Source organism: Meles meles, chromosome 17, assembly GCF_922984935.1.
Source record: "Meles meles chromosome 17, mMelMel3.1 paternal haplotype, whole genome shotgun sequence".
In the NCBI taxonomy this organism is placed as follows: domain Eukaryota; kingdom Metazoa; phylum Chordata; class Mammalia; order Carnivora; family Mustelidae; genus Meles; species Meles meles.
Window position 1 is genome coordinate 37,444,821 of NC_060082.1, and position 21,040 is coordinate 37,465,860.

At 37.3% G+C, this 21,040-nt stretch overlaps 1 pseudogene; it reads right to left on the minus strand.

Annotated features, from left to right (window-relative positions):
* Positions 1 to 8,876: 8,876 nt before the first annotated feature.
* LOC123927603 lies at positions 8,877 to 19,401 on the minus strand (annotated as a pseudogene).
* Positions 19,402 to 21,040: the final 1,639 nt, after the last annotated feature.

Here is a 21,040-nt window from a genome sequence, read left to right on the forward strand (position 1 = left end):
AGATTGGCTGCACCAGTTTGCATTCTCACCAACAGTGTAAGAGGGTTCCCCTTTGTATTCTCACCATTATCTGCTGTTTCCTGAGTTGTTGATTTCAGGCATTCTGACTAGTGTGAGGTAGTATTTCATCATGATTTGATCTGTATTTCCCTGATGTCAAGTGATGCTGAGCACGTTTTCATGTGCCTGTTGGCCATTTGTATGTCTTCTTTGGAGAAATGTCTGACTGGAAGAACAAATATTGTCTATGCTTCACAAAGCAATCTACACATTCAATGCAGTCTGTATCAAAATACCACCAGCATTTTTCATAGAGATGGAACAAACAATCCTAAAATTTGTATGAAACCAGAAAAGATGCAAATAGCCAAAGTAATGTTGAAAAAGAAAACCAAAGCCAGAAGCATCATAATTCCAGACTTAAGCTGTATTACAAAACTGCAGTCATCAAGACAGTATGGTACTGGCACAAAAACGAACAAATAGATCAATGGAACAGAATAAAAAACCAAGAATAGGGACCCTATAGTCAACAATTCTTTGACAAAGCAGGAAAGAAAATCCAATGGAAAAAAAAATCTCTTTCATAAATGGTGTTGGGAAAATTGGATAGCCACATGCAAAAGAATGACACTGGGCCTGTTTCTTACACCATACAGAAAAATAAACTCAAGATGGATGAAAGACATAAATGTGAGAGAGGAATCCATCAAAATCCTAGAGGAGAATGCAGGCAGCAACCTCTTTGACCTCGGCCACAACATCTTGCTAGACTGTCTCTAAAGGCAAGAGAAACAAAAGCAAAGATGAACAATTGGGACTTCATCAAGATCAAAAGCTTTTGCACAGCAAAGGAAACAGTCAACAAAACTAAGAGGCAACATATGAAATAGGAGAAGATATTTGCAAATGTTTTACCAGATAAAGGGCTAGTATCCAAAAATCTATAAAGAATATAGCAAAACCAACACCCCAAAAAACCAAAAAATATCATCAAGAAAAGGGCAGAAGACATGAACAGACATTTCTGCAAAGAACAATAAAAAAAGAAGACATACAAATAGCAGAGGTCTCTTAAGAGAAGCCATGGACAGAGACGATGAAGGTGTCCATTGCATGACAACACACTTAAAGTTGGCCCCACCTGCCACAGCCTGGCTTTCTACCGACTACAGTGCCTGCTGCAGGCAGAGCCTTTCTCTTCAACCCAGGCCAGAGATCCTCGATCCCCACAGTTTTGTGAGCAGCAGTTTTTATAGTCTCGACCACACCAAAGATTGTCCAACTGCACCTAAGCACCTAGGAGAATAACATAAGATTTTCCTTTCTGTTGGAGTGCCTGGGTGTCTCAGTGGGCTGGGCCTCTGCCTTCGGCTTGGGTCACGATCTCAGGGTCCTGGGATCGAGCCCCATGTAAGACTCTCTGCTCAGCAGGGAGCCTGCTTCCCCCTCTCTCTCTGCCTGCCTCTCTGACTACTTGGGATCTCTCTCTCTCTGTCAAATAAATAAATAAAATCTTTAAAAAAAAAAAAAGATTTTCCTCTCTGTTCTTAACATTGGGCAAGATTCAGAATTGAAAATCCAGTGGAATAGTAACCCTTATTTGTGCTTTGAAGTCACTGGGGAATCACTGTGACACTGCTTGGATAGCTTTAGTTTGTTTACATTATACATGATCTTGTTATCACAAGATTTCTCTCTACACCAGCATGAGATCCTACTCACCTCCGTCCTTCAAGTGCCACTTGGTTTAATCATTGGCCATCCTTTTCTGAAATTAATACTGTCTCAGCACCAATAGGCCCCTTCTGTGGCAACCTAATTAAGTCACTTGGTAACATATCTTCCAGTGAGAATTACATAGCATGAATTATCGGGAGCCTTAATATAATTCACCTTTATAAAGTATTGACTATTACAATACAGTTCTAACAGTATTATTATGTATCATCCTAAGAAGGACAAAAGTGAAGAAGAACATAAAGAAACCAGAGCACTACAGCTCTGCAAACAGTTCACATTTAAGAAATAAATACAGAAATGACAAAAGATAAATGCTGAAGAGTTGTATTAGCCTGTGAAACAAATGCCAGAGACTAACTCCCTGAATATTCTGAGAATTATGATAAATGTTACAGACAACAAAGCCTTATTCTTAGAGCAAGTAAATGAATACACAAAGCAGAGGACCACTATTTATAGAATATGTATGCATAAAAATGCGACAAATGACAGCAAATATGGAATTCCTCAAGGTCCCTTTTGCTTCTTTTAAAGAGAAAAATATTTGAACTATATTCAACCTTCCAACATCATACAGAAGAAATTGAAGTCTAAGATATGGGAAAAATGTATTAAGAAAACATACAGCTCATTCAAGTTAATTCAAGCCTCCAAACCCAACTGAATGCAACATTAGAGTAACCAGAAACCTAAGCACACAATGGTTTCCCAATTCTGTTCAAAAGGAGAAAGAAAGAAAGAAATAAGAAGAAAAACAAACCACTGTTTGACAAGCTAATGATGCAGATTCTGCACAAACTGTAGATTATGTACACAGGTTGAGACTATCTAGAAATGAATGAGTCAACCACTGGGAATTAGAAATGGGAAGAAAAAGAGGAAGAAAGGAGCAGAAGATGGTAGAGGAAATAAAAGAATAAAAAGAAAAATTGTGAATTCCTTGGAAATGCATGAAGAATCTTACTGGATATCTTTAATGAAAACCAAGTGGTGTCTAGCACATCCTCCAAAGATACCTGGTTTTATGGGGTCTTTGTGCCCTTCATGGACATTGAGCTACTTATAGCTCTGTAATTTGTAGACAACTTAGAGCAATGCAAATTAATTTTGTCCAGAGGTGTACAAATGCATTTTTTCCTGATGAAGCTTCAATTGATTTTCCTCCCCCAATGTGGAATAAACCAGTTTTGCATTTCTGAAGAAAATTTGTCTCCATATTCCTGATGGCCTGTATGGCCTATATATGTTTCTGCTCTCTGGACTGTCCTTTGAACCTGTTGTAGCATCTTACTTTTTCCCACATTAATTAATGAGGTAAATAAAATCTTTGATTTAAAAAAATTTTTTTATTGTATAGAGGCAAGACTTTCCCTTTAAAATATATATTTCCTTTTATGGGAGGATGGAAAGGAGTTCCAGGCAAAAGAAATAGTGACATCTTTTTTAAAATATGGAAATGAGGAAAAACATAGTATGTTGATAACAGAAATAGCACGTGCACTAGTGGGGAGACGAGGCTGGGAATATTAGCAAAAATTAGGTCAGTGGAAGTGAAAAATGTATTGTCTTAACAACTGGCACCAGAATCCCTCTTAGGGAGGTTACTGTAATTTTTTGAGCCAATATTGAGATTGCTGCTTATTGACAGACCAAAGAGTGTGAATGTCAGCAGGTACCATGGTAAATGTTTTAAAAAGTGGCTAGAGTGGTATTCCTAAAACAAAGAAAGAAATAAATTTTAACATCTAAACAGGGAGTATAAGAGGAGAAGAGATATGATGCATAGTTGGAGACCATGTAGGGTAAAAGGCCAGTAATGTGGGAATAGCTACAAGGCATTTCAAAAAAGGAATATCTAATGTTCAATTTGAAGTCACTTGTACTAATGCAATATAAATCTTCCCAAAATTAGCTTTAAGACAGCTAATTTCAAGGTCAAATTCTAGGGACGTTCTTAAATGTTTATAGAACTTACAAAGAAGCAGGATCATATACCTGCAAAGGCACTACCCACTAAAATCTTAGCCAAGAAGTAGGAGTATTCATGCAAAAGATGAAGAGACAGAAATCGTGGAAAGAAACATGAATTTCCTTGGAGTGAGGTGATCCTATTTGGGTTTCAGTGGGTCATAGATCTAAAACTGACACAAGGGTTACATAAACCAAAAATAAAGACTTTCTACTTGGTTTTGGAGAAGATACAGAACCCCTGAGGTGACTGGCATGGCAAGATAGCTATGCCTAGAGGTTAGAGGATGACATGAAAAAAAGCAATCAAGTGCTCAATCGGGGTTAGGAAGGCAGAGAAGAGTTGCAGATTATGGAGCATTTCAGTTTGTGAATGGGGAAAATGATTTTATATGGGGACATTAAAAATAAACTCATTAAACCCAGGGCAGAGAGCAGTGCCATGATTAACAAAGTAATGGAAAGAAGGTCAGACAGCGACTCAGATCACCAATTCATTGTCTTATACTTTTAGTTCCTAGCAGAGAGGGCAAGACTCCAATTACCTTCCCACATATTACCAGCATTTAAGAAATCATGCTAGCATCAGTGCAGGGGAAAACGGGAAATGATGTGTGAGTCGCTTCCTAGGGAGTATTGACATTTTCCAAAAATGGTTTATGGAAGGACAATCTATCATATCAACCACAAATCCTTTTGAAGGAATCAACTTATACTGAAATCCGGTTTTGGAGCAAGCTCAGTACTGAAGAGTACTGAGTACTGAAAAAACCTATTGGAGATGGGTCAGCATTATGGTTGAAAATATGAGTTTTGAAGTCAAATAGAACAAATTTGAGAGTCAGTTGTACTCCTTATTGGCTGTGTGATCTTGGGCAAGTTCCTGAACCTCTCTGTTCCTGTTTTCATCTATAAATGAAGGTTAATAATGATAACTTTCTTAAGAGTATAAGGATTCAACACTAACACCAATTATAACACTAGCTAAGCACCTAACATTTGCTTCACTGTACAGAACACTGGATTTATAGGAACAAGAACTATTCCTGGCTCTCCTGGTGGTAAGCATTATTCTCTTTAATATTCTTGGATGGTTCTTTCCCAATGTGAATAATTTCCTCATACACATGTGTCAATCTAGTACATACACATAATTTCCTCATACACATGTGCTAATCTCATACTTGGCTGAATACTCAAGGGGTCCTTCTTCAGGCACTAGCTACTTTTCATGCACTCAATAGCCCCATGTGGTTAACAGCTAATGTTTTGAGCAGCACAGATATGGAACATTTCCATCCTCACAGAAAGTTCTATTGGATAGTGTTGTTCTAGAGCCAGACTTGTCTAACTTCAAGCTGATACTCTGTCAGTGCTTCTCAAAAAAAAAAAATTTTTTTTTTAAGATTTTATTTATTTGACAGAGAGAGACAGCAAAAGAGGGAATACAAGCAGGGAGAGTGGGAGAAGCACGCTTCCCGCTAAGCAGGAAGCCCGATGCAGGGCTTGATCCCAGGACTCTGGGATCATGACCTGAGCTGAAGGCAGACGCTTAACAACTAAGCCACCCGGGTGACCCAATGCTTCTCAAAATTTACTGAGCAGGTAGATATTGTCAAAATGCAGATTGTGATTCAAGAGTTTTGGATAATACCTGAGAATCTTCATTTCCAATCTGATGCCAGGCGATAACAATGCTGTGGGTTAGCAGACATTTGAGTAACACTGTAAGCCATTAAATCTAAAGATATAAATTTCTGTATGTTATTAAGTTGGTGTGTGTTTCCTTCATGGAAAAACATACTGGAACAACAACAACAAGAAAATCACCTGACAGTGAGAAAAGATCAGTGTAACATTTCTTAACCTTTCTTATTTGCAATACTTTTTTTAAAAGATTTTATTTATTTATTTGGCAGAGATCACAAGTAGGCAGAGAGGCAGGCAGTGAGAGAGGGAAGCAGGCTCCCAGCTGAGCAGAGAGTCTGATGTGGGGCTTAATCCCAGGACCCTGAGATTATGACCTGAGCTGAAGGCAGAGGCTTTAACCCACTGAGCCACCCAGATGCCCCATTTGCAATACTTTTAGTACCTAACTCACAACTCTAATTTTATACACAAGTTAATTTCCTACAGTGAATTAGGAAGTTTAAGCTTCATGTTTGCTGAATCTCAAAGTGAACAGACCTTTCATGCTAAGGGAAGAAAATGATGTTCAGTATGTGCTTGAACTGATTCACACCAGCTTATGAGAATTGATGGTTACATTTTCAGAATCTTGCAAGTCAGCTGCTAATGAGAGGCCTTACTCAACATTACATTAAATTAGAATTAAATAAATTATATAAAAATAAATACTCAAAACTCATCACATTCTAATTATTTTGCTGCTTTACTGTATAGTATTTATTTACTTTTGTATTTTATTACTTTACTATTATCTGCCTTCTTGAAGTTATTTGCACTTATTTTTTCTGTCCCATGGGAATGCTATGGAGTGGCGTGCTACTGCATGATTGTAGCTCGAAAGTTAGGATGGCAGGAGAATTTCCACCACAGAAACAAGCAAATACTGCAAATACAGGCTTCCTTCCTCACCCTTAGATGGTTGGTTGTTACACATTTACTAGCATGCATGTGATGGTTTTGCCTTAAAGCTGAAAATAAATTCACAAGGACAATCATTCATTTGCCCCTTCAACCGCTCTAGTATTTCTCATCAATTCTTAGAGCCATCTTGGACAGACATTTTGAAATATGGAAGGAACATGATGCCTGAGCCTAAGAACAGAAAGATAGCTTACCCAGAGAAAAGCAGATTCTTAGACCCAGAGAATCCCGCATGCCATTTAATACAGCATTCCACCCACTGCAGGAGCCATGAGGCTACACAAGATCTTGATGAAGAGAAGCAAATAGCTTTGTTTTTAACTGGAACAGAAATCTCAGTCATTCACATGACAGAGGCAAAACTTAACCAATGCAGCATTGTTCCTTCCAAGGGCCTTCCTGACCCTCCACTTCCCAACACCCCCCAGAAACCTCAAGGAGTGGACTGTGTTTTACCATCACAGTTCCCGGACCTTTTATGGTACAGAATTAAGGAGAATGGGTGAGGTGAGTAAAAGCAGAGTTTAGGGAATAGGAAGAGGAAATGAGATCTAAGTAGATACCTGAAGGAATTGCCTCTTCTAAGAATCAGCTGGTGTGGGGTACATTACAGGCTGAGGTAACAGAAGGCCAGAGGTTGTGAAGCTTACTCCAAGAGTGTGAGAAATATGGGTAGTGATGTGTTAAGGAGGAGATTATGTCTGACCTTGTTGACACAAGGAAAGGTTTACTCTACCAAAAAGCAACAGAAAGCCATTGAAGGGTTTTGAAGAGAGGAGTCATAAGATTAGATGTGCATTTTAGAAAGATCATTTCAGCTGCAGTGGAAAGTATATATTAGAATGGGCTAAGCCTGGGGGCAGTGACCGGTTGGTGGCGGCAATAAAAAATTAGGGAAGTTAGAGGATATTTATACCCTTATAGGAGGAGATAGAGTTGGAGCAATTAAATCAAGCAGAAAGACAATTTCATGTTGGCTACCTAAAATTCACTTGAGGGATGATGCCTGGGTGACTCAGTGCATTATGCGCCTGCCTTCAGCTCAGGTCATGATCAAGTCCTGCATTGGGCTCCCTGCTCAGTAGGGAGCCTGCTTCTCCTTCTCCCTCTTCTGCTTCCTCTGCTTGTGCACTCTCTCTCTCTGTCAAATAAATAAATACAACCTTTAAAAATAATAATAATAAAATATAAATCACTTGACTACCCAGGATCTTAATTTTCTCATTTTAGAAAATGCATCTTACCTAGCCCTGCAGAGTCCTCCTTCCTTTATCACAATGATACAGAATCTATTTTATGTACAATGTACTCAGGGTAAACTTCTAGTATTCCAGAGAGAATTCCAAAAAATTTTAATATTTATGAAGTATCTCTCTTCTAAGGAACAAAAGCCTTTTAATAACACTGTCTCACGAGCCATTTGGTTCCCAGTGAAGCTGGAATAATCAACAAACACAATTGATTGGCTCAATAAAAGGGTCAAGCATTCACTGGCTTATTGATAAACTATCCAGAGAGACAGAGTTCTCTCCTTTGAGAATTTTCCACACCATCAACATTGATAAACCAAATGCATCCTCTAGGCCACCTTGAAAGATTAAGATTCATGTTTAAGAACTCCAAGAAGCATAAGTCAGAACCAGTGAATTATTATGATTTAGTTTATTTGTAAAAAGTATATGTGTTTTCAGCCTATTATTAGAATAATCAGTAAAGATATCATATTTTGTACGTACATTTTCCCCAGAATTTTTTTTAGTTTGAAATAACTTGATTTTAATTTTTATGCATTGGTATTATAATTATCATATCTAAAAATGCAAGGCAATAGATTCTTTTGCTGTTGTTAAAACTGTCTTCATTCATTCTTTCCCCAGAAGAGTTAGACCTAAACACGTCAATCTTTTAAGCACTCATAAAAAAGTGACTCTGTTTTGAGAATATTCAGTGTCTATATATTTTAATTAAATATCTGTAGAATTCATAAGGAACATAAAACAATACATATCTTTCATACATATACACACGCATGCACCTGTGCACATAAACACACACACACATATATGTATAACCATTCTAGAAAAAGAAACTAACTTTGGTGGAATACTTGTAATTCTGCCCCCTAAGAGATTAAAAGTTATTTGAAATCTAGAATTCATATCAGACTGTGAAGGTTAGATAAAAACTTGATGAAGTCTGATAGACCAGAAACAATACCTTCCAAATTCCAAGTCAACCATAGGACTAAGAACCTACCATCACTGGGATATCAAACGGCTGAAATTAATTGCAATATCGTCCATCGGAGTTGTAAACCTGAAGAGGGGTGGGAGGTAGATATTGCAGAACTAGTGCCCAAATGTTAGAATAACCCAAGAAGAGCCCAAGTTTCTCTCCAAAACTTCAGGCTGCTTTCAGATAGATAGTAAAGGAGGGAGTCCCCCAGGAAAGCAAATGTACTCCTCAAAATCTGGACTGCCTGTAAGACCTATATAACATTCAGTGCTCTCACAACTTAGAACGCTGAAGGCAGGTGGGTTGTCCAGGTTTCAGGTCTACAGCTCTGCCAGTTTGTTCAGCAGATGTTGAGCATCTCGATGTGCCACATCCTGTACTGAGGCCAAATGTAAGTTCTTGTGCTGAAATGGGGGCAAGCAAAGAAAACAAAACTTAGGTGATGGGTTTGAGCCGAGTTCCATGGAGTATGGAGGGTTAGGGGAAACACAGTAAAAGTAGCTATATTTAGGGTCCACTTACATGCCTGGCACTGTTCTGAAAATTTATATGCATTGACCCATTGATTTTTCACAGCAACCTAAGAATTCTCATCCCCACCTTATAGAGGAGGAAATGGAGATACAGAGAGTTTACGTTACCTGCCCAAGGTCACACTAAATTTCCCACCAAAACTTCAGGCTGCTTTCAGACAAATGTCTGGATCACCTCCAAGGAAGTGATACAGATTAGTAATAAAAATAACAACAACAACGAAAATAATATTTATCCAGTGTCAGGCAGTTTTTAAGGGTTTTATTTAAATACCTGTATTTTTTTTGGACATTCTTCTTTAATAGACTATTTTTTAGAGCAACTCAAGGTTCACAGAAAAATTATGTGGGAAGTTTAGGGAGTTCTCATATACCCTATTTTCCCTCCTCTCTCCACCCCGCCATGCACACAGTTTTCCCTATTATCTACATCTTGCATTAATATAGTACTTTTTTTTTTACAAGTGATGAGCCAATATTGATGCATTATTATTAACTAAAGTCCACAGTTTACGTTAGGGTTGACTTTTGTGTTGTACAGGTCGATGGGTTTTTCAACGTGTAAGGATATATCTCCACCATTACAATATCATACAGAATAATTTTACTGCCCTAATATTCCCCTGTGTTTCACCTATTGATCCCTCCCTTCTATCCCTGAACCTTGGCAATTACTGCTTTTTTTCCTTTCTTCATAGTTTGCCTTTTCCAGAATATGCTATGGTTGAAATCATATAATGTGCAGGCTTTTCATAATGGTTTCTTTCACTCAGCAGTATGAAGTTAGGGTTCTGCCACGTCTTGTGTGGCTTGATAGCTCATTTCTTTATATTGCTGAATAATCTTCCTTCGTAACGATGTGCCTGTTCACCCATTTACCAGTTGAGCATCTTGGTTGCATCCAAGTTCTAGCAATGATGAATAAACCTGTTGTAAATGTGCAAGATTTTGTGCGGACATGTTTTCAACTTGTTCAAGTAAATGTTGAAGAGTATCATTGCTAGATTGTATGGTAAGAATGTATAACTTTATAAAAACCACCACACTGGGGATGCTGAGGTGACTCAGTTGGTTAAGCAGCTGCCTTCAGCTCAGGTCATGAACTGGGCTTCCTGGGATTGAGTCCACATTGGGTCTCTTGCTCATCAGGGAGCTTGCTTCTCCCACTGCCTGCCACTCCCTTGCTTGGGCTCACTCACTCTCTCTCTCTCTCTGACAAATAAATAAATAAAAATCTTTAAAACAAACAAACAAACCACCAAATTATCTTCCAAAGTGGCAATACCATTTTGTATTTCCACGAGTAATAAATGAGAGTTCCTGTTGCTCCACATCCTCTCCAGTATTTGGGGTTGTCAGTGTTCTGGATTTTAGCTATTTCTTTTTTTTTTTTTTAATTGAATTTTTTAATATATTTTTTAAAAGATTTTATTTATTTATTTGACAGACAGAGATCACAAGTAGGCAGAGAGACAGGCAGAGAGAGAGGGGGAAGTCTCCTTGCTGAGCAGAGAGTCTGATACAGGGCTCGATGCCAGGACCCTGAGATCATGACCGGAGCTGAAGGCAGAGGCCTAACCCACTGAGATACCCAGGTGCCCCTGGATTTTAGCTATATCAATAGGTGTGAGGTGGTATGACATTGTTGTTTTCATTTGCAATTTCCTAATGACAAAATACGATGTTGAGCATTTTTTTATATGCTTATTTGCCATCTGTCTAGATCTTTTGCCCATCTATTAACTGGGTTAAGAACCCCCTTCTCAGATGAGGAACCTGAGACACAAAGGGGCTCTACAAATTGCTCAGGGTTACACAGTGGGGGATTGAGGCCAGGTAGGAGGGCTCAAAGCCCACAGTTGTAAATCACTATTCTGTAATGCCTTCAGGATTTGGGTTTGGAGCTAAAAACCTGGGTTTCCAGGCTGGCTGTTCAGTGTACATGGTGTCTAACCCCAAGTAAATGATTTAATTTTAACCCAGCCTCAGTTTCTTCTGTAATATGAGGAAAACAGTTTTCGGTGTTGCTATTAGGATTAAAAAACAAAGTAGAGAAAGTGCTGAACTTGTTCTCTGAACATAGCAGCTGCCAATAAATGGTACCTATTGTTAGTCCAACACCACGTGAAAGAGCGAGAGAGGCCTGCTATAGGCCTAAGAATTAGCACCTGCCTCCAAACTCAAACAAATCCGTCTGGACTTTAAATTCTATAGAAACTCAGACATTTCTTGGTGAGGTTTCCATGAACAGTTGTCAGCTGACACATCAACTCCTTACACCTAGTGCACATGAAGGAATAAAGGGGACTCCAGTTGCTTAAAAGAAAAACAGAATTTTACTGTATTCAATTTCCTTTTCCTGTTCATCTTGCCCTTTTGGTGGCCCTTGCAAAACAAAACAAAACGAAACACAAGTCACAATTGTATTAAACTTGCAGTTAAAGAAGCATGCCTGAACCAGATGCAACCTGGGGATCTCCAGTAAAGCTAGAATGGTGGCAGGAAAGGAAAACAAGCCCTTGCACCCTATGTGTGCGAATGGCTGCCGGAGGATGCAGGGCTCGTCCGAACCCCCAGGAGCTGGGACTGCCCTGATGGCCATATACCTCAGGGGGTGGTTCCCAAACCTACCTAATCACCAGAATCTCCTGAGGTGCTTTGCAAAAGAGCAGATTGCTACCTGCTCGGCTCAGACTTGACTGAATCCGAATGTCCTTGGAGTGGGTGAGGAGAGAAAGGGATTCTGGTATCTGTACCATTAGAAGTTCTGAGAGGCTCTAATGGTCCGGGAACTGCTGATGTTTGGAATCTGTGTGTGTGTGTGTGTGAGAGAGAGAGAGAGACAGAGAGACAGAGGCAAAAAGAGACAGAGTTAGACAGAGAGAAAGCAGGCAACGCTGTGGGAAAACAGAGCATTATGGGTTGTAAGACCTTTATATATATTTTATATATATATTTTATATATATAATATATATTATATATATTATATATATAAATATAAATATTTTTATATATTTATTTATATTATATTATATTATATTATATTTATATTTATAAATTTATATATTTATATTATATTTATATTATAAATAATAATATATATATTATATATATATATAAAGGTCTTACAACCCATAATGCTCTGTTTTATGAGCATTTATTTACAGATAAAGTGCAATATATATATTTATCTGTAAAAGTAGATGCAAAGTAGTTCAGAAGCACCTGAAATCATTTTCTAATGAAGGTGATCAAAAACAAAGACTACAAGTTCCAAGGGGAAAAAACGTTAAACGGAACCTGAGCTTTAGACCTCTCGCTTTATTCTGATGTCGGAGCAGCATCCTTAGAAGATCCTTATATAATGACTCTTAACTAATTTGGATAACTTGTTTTCTCGTGAGAGACAACAAAGTTAAACAATTTAAATATTTGGAATCAAAATCTAGTGTTTTCCTTTAGGTTTTCAAGTTTTCAGAACTTCAATGAGTTAATGAGAAATTTGCATTCAGTACAACAATAAATAAATTAATTACACTTGGAAGAAATCCAATTTCATGGGTTTAAGCTATTATTACAATTATTATTACAATTCTGCAAATACTTTGATTTTCCAAGTCTAATCTTTTGATTTTTATTTACTCATTCAATAAGCTTTTTTGAGTACTAATACTATGGCAGACCACGGATTTAGATGGTGTTTATATGAAGAGGAGTTCTCTGCATAAGTAAAGAGAGGTGGAAAGGTTGGGAAGAAGCTGTGCTAGGAGAGAAAAGAAACTAAGATTTTAATGAGCACTTACTCAGTGCGAGTCTCATTTATATACAGTATTCTATTTCATAGGACAATCTGATGACATAATTTGATCACTAAGAACTAAAAGTAACAAATTTCCTAAACCTGTGTTAAATAGTCCTTGAACTGGATGTACCTTCCTGTCCCAGTGTTAGATAATACTGAAAAAAAAAATAAATAAATAAAACAAAAATGACCTAACTCCTTGCCCTTGGAAAATAAGACCCTGAATCAAATAAAATAGGTTAACTCCAATATTAGCTGCATACTTGTCTTCCTAGACCCCCCAATCCAAAGTTGTGATTTCATCATTTCTGGCCCATCTCAACTAGTTCTCTATCTTGAATACTATCCAGCCTACCTAAATCCTATAAATATCCTCCCCTGACTTCTCCCTTCTGAGATATTACTCTCTGTCAAGAGAGTTCACCCTTACTACAGCAAATCCAATACACATAGATTTGTTTGGTCAGTAGGTCTTGTTTTGTTTTCCTGGTGGCCTTTTGGGGAGTCAACTGTCAATAGCTTCATTCTTTAATGAAGAAATTTGCCCAAACTCATCAGCTGTTATGAGCTACTTTCTTTAAGAGCCAAGTGTTAAACACAGTTGTGACTGACTTTGAAATTCATATTCTATTCACTGGTATACACATTTAGGCACATGTACTAGATGAGGTAAAGGACACGCAGGTTTTTGCCATCTCGTCTCAGATGCTCTCAAGCAAGCAATTTTAAAGAGGATGGCAGCATTAAAAGTGGCAATCCATAAATGCCAGGGAGATTCAAGTCCTTAAATCAAGTCAGTATATATTTACTGCCATCTGCTCTTCATGGTGACACAGCAATAAAATGCATAAATAAATGACTCACAGACCATAAGAGAGTTGCCTAAATGAGTTGCTTAAACAGATGCAAACAAGAACAAAAGTCTAACTATTGATTGATAACAATAATTAAAGCTTAAAATGTTGCACATGATCCTAAAAAAATTATGTAAACCCTTCTCTGTCAGTGTTCAATAATCTCATAATCATCAATTTTGGGGGCCTAAGTGTTGCATGGTTATTGAAAAAAGAAAACATCAAAAATGTAGCAGTATTTCAGTTTCAAATGCATTGATTTCAAAATGGAACTGAGGTGAACAGAGGAGCTCTGTGGGACACAGAGGAGGTAGGTTTGGTCAATAATCCCAGACAGTTTGATTAATTCTACAAAGAGGTAAAGAGGCAAACATCCTAAAGGCAGAGTGGCACGAAGGAAAACAATGAACCATTTGCCAGAAAACATAAGATATGTTCTAGATATGCTGGCTAAGTGCTTCCAGCTTGGCCAGTGTGGTTCTAGGGTCAGAATGAAAAGCTGGGGCTAGGCCATGGTGAGTATTGACACTCTGCCACTGAGGAGGGTCTGGAGGGACACAGGCTGGGTGGGGGTGTGGGAGGTTGGGGGGATGGTACAGGAAATTCCATAGCAGGGAAAGTTTCTCTCAAAACCCAGTAGGGAGACGCACCATGGCATTACCATCATTAACACTGAAAATGCAAATTGTACTGTTGGTGAATGAATTAATAACAATGACTGCTAATACCTTCAGGCAGCACTTTTTTTGTGCCAGGCAATAATCTAAGTACTGTACGTACACTAACTGATTTAAAGTTCACCAATTGTGGGACACCTGGGTGGCTCAGTTGGTTGAGCTTCTGCCTTCAGCTCAAGTTAGGATCCCAGGGCCCTGGGATCAAGTCCTATGTTGGGCTCCCTGCTCAGTGGGGAGCCTGCTTCTCCCTCTCCCCTTCTGCCCCTCCCCTCTTCATGCTCTCTCTCTCTCTCTCTCTCTGATAAATAAATAAAATTTTTAAAAAAGTAAATAAAGTTCACCCATTGGGCACCTATGAAGTAGGCCCTATAATTATCCTTATTTTATCTATGAGGAAATTGAGGCACAGAGAGAGATTAAGTGACATGTCAAGGTCTTGTAGCTAGCAAACGAAAGAGCCAGGATGAATCAATCAATTAACTAATTATAACCCAAATACTCGTGATATTCTATCTTAGCAGACAGAAACATATTCTTTTTTTCTACTCTAATAATAGAAATATACTCGACACTTCAGATGTCGATTTTGAGTACTCAGTACTCACACAGGATGTAGGCTTCTCCCCTTGCTATGTGGCATTTTGTGCAGCCTGGGATGTTTTATGTAAACTGCTCTTAAAGTGTCTTCACGTTAGTTGGCCAAAACTGATTTGTTCTTTTCTATTCATTTTCAGAATTATAGTTCATGATTTTGAGAATTATTTTTAATTTTTTATGTTTTGTCATCAATTTTTTGGTCTTGGAACAATGTCAAACTTACAGAAAAGTTGCAGGTAGAATTCAAAGGCCTTTTCTTCCCGGACCATTTGAGAATAAGTTGCCAATCTGATGCGCCATCACCCTCTAAATGATTTAGTGTATCTTTCGTACAAACAAGAGCATCCTCTTACAGTCCACAATACAACCAACACAATCATAACAGCTAACACTGACACTGCACTACAATTTAACCCTCAGACCCCAATTGTTTATTAATGTAGTTTATAGATCCAGTTCACAATCACACATTGCATCAAGACAGGTCCTGTTTCTAGTCTCTTTTAGGCTAGAACAGTTCTGACCTTGACATTCAAGGCCTTGACATATTTGAAAATGACTGGCCAGTTATTTTATAGGATGCCTCTCAATTTAGAGTCATCTGATGATATTTTCTCCTCATTAAATTCAGGTTAGGCATCTTCGGTAGGAATATTCCAGAAACAATGCTGACATCCTCTCATTGCATTCTTAGGTGGTGCAGCTTTTGATTTGCTCCTTTATGGAGAATGTCATCTTTAACTATATAATTTAGGTCATATCTGCCAAGCTTCTCCACTGCAAACCTACTCTTCCCTTTATAATTAATAAATATTTTGTGTAGAAGCACATTAAAACAATGTAAAGTTATTAAATTATATTAAATGGACTCACAACTTCCTATTATATTCAGTAGGTTACCATCTGTAAAATAATAGATTATATCTCTTTGAGGCTCAAATTGATCAGTGGGATCTCCTTCAAGCTAACTTACGTCCTTTTGTTGTTGTTGTATTACTTTCTATTTATTTTTTTATTGAGGTATAATTAACATGCAACAATATGTTAATTTCAGGTATACAACATAATGATTTGATATTCATATACATAAGTCTAATTAACATCCATCTATATACATAAGTCTAATTAACATATACATGATATGTATTATGTACATGAATATCAAATTTGTGTTACCAAATTTTGTGTTACCAAAAAATTGTACGTGATGAGAACTTTTAAGATCTACTCTCTTAACAATTTTCAAATATAGTGTTGTTAACTCGGGTCACCATGTTGCACATTACATCCCCATGATTTATTTATGTGATAACTAGAAGTTGGTACCTTTTGTACCTCTTGACCTCTGTCACCCACTTCACTTATCCCCACCCCTCACCTCTGACAACCACTGATCTCTTCTCTGTATCTGCGAGATTGGTTTTTCATTTGTTTGTGGAGTTTTTTAGATTCTACATATAAGTAAGATCCTAAGTGAGATCCTGTCTATTTCTCTATCTGACTTATTTCACTTAGCACAATGCCCTCCAAGTCCATTCATGTCCCACAGGCAAGACTGCATTCTTTTCTGTTTAAGATTTATTTACTTATGGGAGAGAGACAGAGAGAAAGAGAGAGAGAGTGATGGGGAGGGGCAAAAGGAAAGAAAGTCTTAAACAGACTCCAGGCTGAGTGCAGAGTCTGAGGCAGGGTTCCATCTCGCCACCTGAGACCATGATCTGACTGGAAACCAAGAGTCTGCTGCTTAACCAACTGAGCCACCAGGCCCCAAGTCTTCATTTTCCTATGGCTGAATAATAGTTCATTGTAAATATAGAGCACATTTTCTTTTTCTTTTTTTTTTGTACAGTATTTTCAGTTTTACTATAAAAATACACACAAAACAAAAATTGTCACAAGCCATATCTTGGCTCTACTTGCGTTCAGCATTGCATTTCAGCAGCTTCTTTGCTTTTAGCATCTCAAAAAGTTTCCTTACATCGTTTCATGCCGTCCTTCTTTAGCCCGCTAGGCACTGCTTCTGCTATGTGTTCCCATCTCTCGGATGTATTTACTGGGTATGTTTTCAAAGCTTGTTCCAAAAGCTGTTCTTCTGTTGTCTGAGGAGTGAACTCTGTGTGTGGACCTTCCAGTAGGTCTGAAGGTGTTGCATTGTCTACTTGAGGCACCACTCTATGTTCTTTTTTAAAATTTATCAAACGCCTTTTTCTTTATATCATCTTTCCGATGAGGGTCAAGTTTTTGAAGACTCTTTACTTTATCAATACCATCTTTGACAGTTCTCTTGACTCCAGAAGAAGGATGTATGTTCATCCTTAGTAGGATGTAGCCATAACTTCCCATGCTGAATTTGTTCCAGCAGGAAAGAGGTTAATTAGGAATTGTAGATCGATAGTCTTCTGACCAATTTGTACTGCTGTTTCCACTTCACCAGTTGCTTTGTCTACATTCTTAGACGCTGTTGCATGTGACCTTCAGGCTCCGCTTCTCTTTTCTAACTTGTTCATTTATTTCTTCTGTTTTTCCAGAGCAGCCTTTCCTACTTCTTTAGTAGATGGTGTGTTTCATTCAAACACGGTAAGCTTGCTAGTTCAAGACAATCACAAATTGTATCCACTTCTATCATTTTAACTTGCTCTGCTTCATTGTCAGGAAAGTGATTCCAGGTCTTAGACAAGTTTTGAAGTTTTTGCCTTTCCTTTAAATGGCTTTTTTTTTTTTTTTCCTGGATATCTTCTTCCTTCTTAGCCAAAAATGTTTGTTGTCTGACTTCCTCCTCTTCTTTCTCTTTGGCTAATCAAACAGCTTCTGGTTCAGCTTGTCTTTGTTTTTTTTTTTCAGTTTTTCTCTCCTTCCATTTTGCTTTGCTTTGGTTTTCTTTTCTGCTTCTTTTGTGGCTTTTTCTTTTTCCTCAGTTTTTTTTTATCCTTGGATCACAGCATTATCAACTAATGTTCTTATTCTGTTTATTTCTTTTTTTTTCCTTTGTGCCCTTGTTGCTCTGTTATGTTTTTCAATCCATCTCCTCTTATCATGATATTATTTTTTCTTTTTCTTCTTCATTTAAATAAGAAAATTCTCTCCAAGAATCAAAATTATACCAGAAAGAATGAAATGCATCTATATCTTCTAATGATGAATTCATAACACCAAGTTTAGGGACTTTTTGCTTTTTATTTGACCATCTGGAATTCCTTTCAAACACTGGGAAAAACACATCAAAGAAAAGTATTCTTTGCTTTACTTTTGGAAGGAACCAAGTTATCAAAAGTAGGATCTACACTGTGGAATGCTTATCTTTTCACTGGATCAGATAGCAGTTCATAAGCCTTAGTTATGCAAGTGAAGTAGTCATTATCTCTTTCTTTATTGGCTCACCAGCTGCTTTCCGTTTGTTTTAAAACCATTGCTTTATCTTCAGCTCTTTGTGATCAAGTGTTTTCAATGTGGGAAACTCTTCTAACTACAACCCTTCATCTTCTGATTCTTCTGATAACTCTTTTTATCCTCCAGTTCCTGAAAAGAGGCAGAAGCAGTTTGTTTCTCCTCTTAACAAAAGCTTCAAACCGCATTCCCAGAGGTTCAGCTTGACAGAATGCGGAGGCAGTCAGAGCGGGGATGACAATGGTGCTATGGTTGTGGGCAGAGCTAGGCAGGAGCAGCATAAGGGCACCAGGCCACATCATATTTTCTTCATCCATTCATCCAAAGATGGACACTTGTTTCCACATCTTCATTATTGTAAATAATGCTGCCATGAACTTGGGGTGAATTCAAGTTAGTGTTTTCATTTTCTTCAGATAAATACCCAGAAATGGAATTGCTGGATCATGTGGTAGCTCTATTTTTAATTTTTTTGCAGAAAATTCATACTGTTTTCCATAGTGGCTGCACCAACTTACATTCCCACCAACATTGTATAAGAGTTACGTATTCTCCTTATTCTCACCAACACTTGTTATTTCTTGTCTCTTTCATAATAGTCATTCTGACAGGTATGAGGTGATATCTCATTATGGTTTTGATTTGCATTTCCCTGATGATGAGTGACATTGAGCAACAGGTACAGGTACTTTATAAATTGGCCATCTGTATGTCTTCTTTGGAAAAACATATATTCAGATCTTCTGCACATTTTTAAATCAGATTGTTTTTTGCCATTGAGTTGCATGAATTCTTTACATATTTTGGATATTAGCTGCTTATCAGAGATATGATTTGCAAATATTTTCTCCCATTCAGTAGGATGCCTTTTCATTTTGTTAATGGTTTTCTTTGCTGTGCCTGTATTCATTTGACATGCTCCTTCATTCCTAGAACACTTACTCTTTGGCTCAATAGGATGTCCCAAAAGTTTTAACTGAGGCCTGGAATCAGTCATCTCTAGAAAGCTCTGATACTTTTTACTAGGAAATGACATTTAGAAACATGGATGAAAAGTTTGCTCATTGTTGCTCGGGTGGAGAAGGGTTGCTACTGCAAGTCCATCATACATACATAGCGCACATCTGTATCTATTTCTTTATTTTATTATTTAAATTATTATATTTATTGAAATCATGAGTTCACACAGTTACAACAAATTCCAATCTAACACCACAGTGTCCATTCCAGTTTTCTCCCTTTCCAACAGATAATGAAAATCCTGACTCCCATTTTTCTTGATGTCTTTATCTTTTTGATTACCCTCCCCCCATTTTATAATCCATGTCCCATTATTGCTGCCATCTTTTCCCTATATAGACAACATCTTTATTCTGCTCAGGCTCCGAAACCTCATGGCTAGGCTTCCCTATATACATGAATGCTCACTTCACCCAGCTTGCACTCCAACATTGCTTTAGGGTACCCTGCCATGTGAATGCCCTCCTCACCTAGCTCTGGCTCCCCTACACAATAACCACCACACAATGCCCACCTTATTCTGACTTTAATATCTGAGCTTTTCAGAAAGGAGAAAGGAAGCCAACTGATACATTATCAAATGCTATTTTAAAACATGGGAATTTTTCCAGGAAATAAGAAATCACCAGAAACTTTCATTTGAATCTGCTAGAAAAAGATTTTCAGCAAATTAAAGCATTTTTAAATGAATTCTAACTGTGAAGAAAATGTTTATTTCCCATGAAGATTTTATATCAACCAAGAAACAAAACTGTAGTCATCATACACTACTTTGTGAAATTTCCCCCAACATATACATGACCCAGTGTAAGTACAAATGTAGACTCACATACCAACAGAAGAGATACTGGAAAGGTCTAACTCACATTAATAAGCTTTCAAATAAAAAATGCTCTGTCCTCTTACCTTGACAAATTATCTTTCATAACAAAAATTTTTAAATGTATGAAACTATGTTTTTTATATGATCAAAAGTCAGCTAAATATCAAGAACAACTGAATTTAATTACTACTGCACATCTTGGGTATTCTGTTGATGAGTCAATGATAACTGATGAGCAACAAAACATTCATTAATTTTATTTATTCCATGAAATTTACTTTTCTAGTTTCCATTCTAGCAAAATCACTAATTATGTGGTTATAATCAAGATTTTTCACATAGTTAGTTTCTACTCTCAGTCATTCCTAATTAGATGGCCTTTCTTGAACCAGAGAAGTTCCTATATAAGTTTTTGTTTGTTTGGTGGTTACTAATTTCAATTTGGAGAAACTTTACTGAAACAACAGCAACTAAAGTAAAATCTCTAAAGCATTACTTAGATTCAGAAACAAATCGTGAACTTTTTGTATCTTAGTCAAACATTGTTTTAAAAGCTATACATGAAAAATTATTATGATTGCTAAATATTACAAAATATTTTAATTTCACCATATAAGTCACTATCATTTAATAGTTTTTATAATTGTGCTCGCTTCGGCAGCACATATACTAAAATAGTTTTTATAATTTCTTAAATCAATATCTATATCCAAACTTCTATATAAAGAATCAGTTACTACACATATTTATCTACGTAAGACCTAAATGTTTATCAATGTAAGCGTAATATGAG